Genomic DNA, 5427 nt, shown 5'->3' with positions numbered 1-5427 from the left:
ATAACAACATGGTGAAGCTTACAAACCTCAGAGAAGCAATGGATACAAAAGAGTGCCTATTATGCCCAGTCTGTGGTGGTGCAGTGGATGGAGTGCCAACCTGGACCACTGAGGTCACGGGTTCAGGTCCCTGGGCTTGCCTAGTCAAGGCCCATACAACAAGCAACTAATGAACAGCTAAAGTGAAGCAACTACTTTTCATCCCCCACCGCTGTAAAATCAATAAATAAATTTTTAAAAAAGGAGTGCCAGGCCCTGGCCTGTTGGCTCAGTGGTAGAGCATCAGCCTATCAAGTGGAAGTCCCAGGTTCGATTCCCGGTTAGGGCACACAGGAGAAGCGCCCATCTGCTTCTCCACCCCTCCCCCTCCTGCTTCTCTCTCTTTTTCTCTTCTCCTGCCCTCCTGCAGCCACGGCTCGATTAGAGTGAATTGGCCCCGGGAGCTGAGGATGTCTCCATGGCTCCTGCCTCAGGTGCTAAAAAATAGCTCCAGTTGGAACAGAGCAAGGGCCCCAGATGAGCAGAGCATCACCCGCTAGTGGGCTTGCTGGGTGGATCCCAGTTGGGGCACAAGTGGGAAACTGTCTCTGTCTCCCCTTCTCTTATTGAATTTAAAAAAAAATTTTAAGAGTGCTTACTATGATTCCATATTATTTCATTTGCATATAGTTCAAAATGGGAAAAACTGATTTTCCAGCAGCTATAACAGAATACCATTGACTGGGTGGCTTATAAACAACAGATTTTTGTTTTTCACAGTTCTGGAGGCTGGAAAGTCCAAGATGAAGGCACTGGCAGATTCAGTGTCTGGTGAGGGCCCTCTTCCTGGAGAAAATGGTGGTCTTCTCACTGCGTCCTTCAAAGGCAGAAGCAGCAAGGCAGCTCTTTGGGGTCTCTTTTACGAGGGCTTTAATTCTGATCACTTCCAAAGGCCGCGCTTGCACATACTATCACATTGGATTTTCAATTCAACATATAAGTTTGAAGAGAAAATAAACATTGAGTCTATAGCAGATGTCAAGATATGGTTATTCTTGCCCTAGTCCGTTTGCTCAGTGGTAGAGCATTGGCCGGCATGTGGAAGTCCCAGGTTCGATTCCCGGCCAGGGCACACAGGAGAAGCACCCATCTGCTTCTCCACCCTTCCCTCTCTTTCCTTCCTCTCTATCTCTTTCTTCTCCTCCCACAGCCAAGGCTCCATTGGAGCAAAGTTGGCCCAGGTGCTGAGGATGGCTCCATGGCCTCCCCCGGCACCAGAATGGCTCTGGTTGCAACAGAGCAACGTCCCAGCTGGGCAGAGCACCGCCCCCTAGTGGGCATGCCCGGTGGATCCTGGTCAGGTGCATGTGGGAATCTGTGTTTCTGCGCCCCCACTTTTTACTTCAGAAAAATACAAAAAAAAAAAGATATGGTTATTCTTGGGGTTGGTTTATTGATCAAAATGAGCTCAGAGGGGAGTAGTCTTTGAAGGTGATGAAAGTATTCAGTTTATTAATCTGGATGATGACAACATGCATAAGTACAATTTTTAAAAATGTATAAAAGTGCCTACTTTTTACTTGTGCATTTTTCCTTTATGTATTTCATTTATAAATAAAAATATGAAAGATTTTCCCATGTTAGAAATTTATAAAAATTATTTAAAAGACTTTTTTATTTACAGAAGGTGTTGCTGCTCATTGTGAGCTTTATGGTTATACAGATAATGATGTTGAATCTCATTTTTTATATTTATAAAGTGTGGATAATAAAACTGCTTCACAGCAGCATTAAACGGATTGCTGGGTTTGACAAGTATAATACACCCTCTTCAATCTCTTCCTGTTGGAAGCCCCTCCATGTAGCACAAAAGATTACTGAACCTTACAGAGGTAGAGTGCATTCTCCAAATTTAGACAGATAATAAGTAACAGATATAGAATTTGAACTCACATCTCTCTGAACTACAAAGACCATATATTGAGCAAATAAGTTTGTAAAATGTATTTTTTTAGGTTTGCTCGCTTATATTTTGCGTTGCCCTGGCAGCACCATGTGTATGTAGTCTGTGAAAGGCTGTGGTGCTTGCCCTCAGAGTGGCAGATTGCAGACTGTGGATTAGATTCCTGCTTGGGAGGGCCGTTGTATTGCTAATGTTTGCTGGAGAAGAGATTTTTTTCCCCAGCCAGGATTTTGCAGGAGGAGAAGAAAGAATGCAAATATGGAACCAGAGCTTGAGGGGCTTTAGGAGCGCCTCTGAGGCTGGTGGGGACCTTTGATTCCAGGAGGAACTGGAGAAGATTTTCCAGGTTGTGGAACTGGAGAATGTGTCAGGGCTTTGGGAGCCCTGAATGAGAGGGAAATGGTCTTCCCTGACTGTTTGCTCATCTGCTGCTAAGAGAGTTTAATAAATGGAATGGCCCACCATTTTTTGGCTCCACTGTTTCTTTACCATTTGCCCAAATCCAATGAGAACCTGCATGGCCACAAAGGTTGCGGCCACAGGCCATACACCATATTTTTAACCATTTCACTATATTGCCTCCCAAATCAATAACACTGGGGAACAAAATTTTTGTTGCATCCACAAAAACACTTGTTCTTACCTAATTCGAGTGTGCTGATCTCAAATCTGACATTAGTTTTTCTCTGTAAACTACAGTTTTTTTTTGCAATTCAAGATTTTAGGTTTTCATCTTATTGTAAAATTTTCAACATTTAGTTTAACATAATAAAGTAGAATGTCTTCTTGGGCATCATCTTTGTGAAAGTATAATAATTTATATAATGCAGTAAATTCAATAATACACTAAAAGATATGATTACATCAGAATTTGTCTATAATTTTGAAATAGAACATATTAAAACACTTATTTTAATCATAAAATGTGCTCAAAACATTTAAATTCTATTCAGGCAAAAATTTGCGTTTGTAGCTCTTGCGTTTGTGTACTTGTTGAGGACAATCTTGTTTGATGCTCAGCAGTAGTCTGCTCATCACTAACAGTTCCAAGATTTTTGGGAAACTTATCAAGGTAACTGTTCAGGAAGTGAATCTTAACGCTCATGTTACATCCAATGTCGCGGAAAGCCAACAGCATCCTTTGAACCAGAAGTTCATAGTTTTCTGCTTTTTTGTTGCCAAGGAAGTTCTTTGTAACTGCCACAAAAGACTGCCATGCTGCTTTCTCCTCCTTATTCATCTTCCCGGCAAATTCTTCGTCACGTATGAGGGATTGAATTTGAGGTCCATTGAATACACCTGCTTTTATCTTCTCGAAAGCCATGGTGGGAAAAGCAGAAATAATATGTTGAAAGCATTCACTTTCTCTATTCAAGGCCTGAACAAACTGCTTCATTAAGCCCAGTTTGATGTGAAGTGGGGGGGAAATGATCCTGTCTCGATTAACTACAGGTTCATTCACAATATTTTGCATCCCTACTTCCAGAGCTTCACGTTTTGGCCACTCCTTCTGTGTCCAGTGTTTCTCCCGAGCTTGGCTGTCCCACAAACACAGAAAGCAAGGATACTTCATGAAACCTCTCTGTTGTCCTAGCAGGAAATTTACCATGTTAAGACCCACACAAATGATCCAGTTATGCTCCTCATACTTCAGAAAGTTGAGGACAATTTTTATGTCATTCTTTTTTTTTTTTTCTTCACCTTTCCGAAGCTGGAAACAGGGAGGCAGTCACACAGACTCCCGCATGCACCCGACCGGGATCCACCCGGCACACCCACCAAGGGGCGATGCTCTGTTGCATCCAGAGCCATTCTAGCGCCTGAGGCAGAGGCCACAGAGCCATCCTCAGTGCCCGGGCCATCTTTGCTCCAATGGAGCCTCGGCTGCGGGAGGGGAAGAGAGAGACAGAGAGGAAGGAGAGGGGGAGGGGTGGAGAAGCAGATGGGAGCTTCTCCTGTGTGCCCTGGCTGGGAATCGAACCCGGGACTCCTGCACGCCAGGCCGACACTCTACCACTGAGCCAACCGGCCAGGGCCTATGTCATTCTTACTAAATCATTCAATTCAGGTTAGCTAAACTGCTGAGGGGTTAATAACTGCTTGGCATCAGAAGAAGACCCTTCAGATTCTACAACCATTTCCTCATACATCTTATCAAAATACACTTGATCACCACGTTCACTTTCTTTATCATTAGAAGAAGTAAAACCATTGAAAACTGGAACTGGGAGTGTCTCAGAGTGTAGGATAGGTCGTATTGCTGAAGGAATATTAGGATATGTGATCATATGCTGTTTTTTCTTGCCAATGCCCTTTGTATGGATCAGACAGAAATAATAGTTGTCCTTAAGTTCACGCCAAACCATGAGAATACCAAAAGGCATTTCTTTGCATTTTCCTTTTGTCCAGTCATGAAGCATTTCCTCACAATTATGACACACAATATGAGGAGCCCAATTCTTGTATTAATCGCCAAGGGGAACTTGAAAATAGGCAATATATGCACGTGTCACAAATGATGAAATATCGCACCTTTGACATTGCAGTGTGTAACAGCCACATATATAACAGAAGGTGTTAGGACTATTCTTACATTTATGCCTACTCAAAGAAGCCATGATTTAATCTTAAAACAAAATAAGAGGGTGTTTTTTATCAGATAATAATTTTTTACATTTAAAAACAACTACAATTATGTAAAAGTCATGTTTGTAAAACATTAATTGCCTTGTGGTTATGTTCAATCCAAGAGTCATTGCCCTTTAACTCCAATTTAAAAACCAATGCATACCATCAACTGTAACAAACAGAAATTAAAATTGCATAAAAACTGGAGCATGAACCCAAAAAAAGATTTTAGATTTGGAATCAGTGATGTAGAAATATATAGAAACAGTTCTAAAACCTCATGCAACAGAAAAAATTGTTCCCCAGTGAATCTATTAAATACAAAGAGCTAAATTTTACTATACAGCTAAGAATATAAAGACATTCAGGGAGGGAGCGTTCTGTACAGGGACAGACTACAGGGGTGAGCTCCCACTAAATTCTCTCTGTGGGAACCCCAGGGGCCAGGATGACTGGATTTAGCACTGACCTCCTTCAAGGCCACACTGGAAGAGGTGCCTGCTTTGGGCAAAAACAGCTAGGAGAGTTTAACCCCAGTGCCTCTAGGCCAGCCTCAGCGCTTGTCCAGTTTCTCCCTTGGTTTAGCTACAGTTTGTCATTTATCCTGTTGGTGATTGTTTTTGATTTCTGAGATTTACCTCAGAAGTCATTCTGAAGCATGAGATGGGACAGGAAACTGACTTTCAAGCTACTGAAAGTCTGTAAAGATAAAAAAAACAAACAAACATGTTAACAGCATTTCATAAAAGAAGGTTATTTCTTTTCATGAGGTATAATTTATATTCAATAAATTGATCTTAGATGTTTAGTATTGATCTTAGATGTTCAGCTAGATGACTTTTGATAACTTTATATAC

The 5427-nt window shown here is 41.7% G+C and overlaps 1 non-coding gene across 1 annotated transcript; it reads left to right on the top strand.

The window, feature by feature from the left end:
- The first annotated feature begins 252 nt into the window (after positions 1 to 252).
- On the top strand, positions 253 to 328 carry TRNAD-AUC (transfer RNA aspartic acid (anticodon AUC)). The gene has a single exon. It is a non-coding gene; the product is annotated as a tRNA-Asp (tRNA).
- Positions 329 to 5427: the final 5099 nt, after the last annotated feature.

The sequence above is a fragment of the Saccopteryx leptura genome, chromosome 5 (genome assembly GCF_036850995.1).
Source record: "Saccopteryx leptura isolate mSacLep1 chromosome 5, mSacLep1_pri_phased_curated, whole genome shotgun sequence".
NCBI lineage: Eukaryota > Metazoa > Chordata > Mammalia > Chiroptera > Emballonuridae > Saccopteryx > Saccopteryx leptura.
This window is presented reverse-complemented; position numbering and strand designations above follow the sequence as displayed.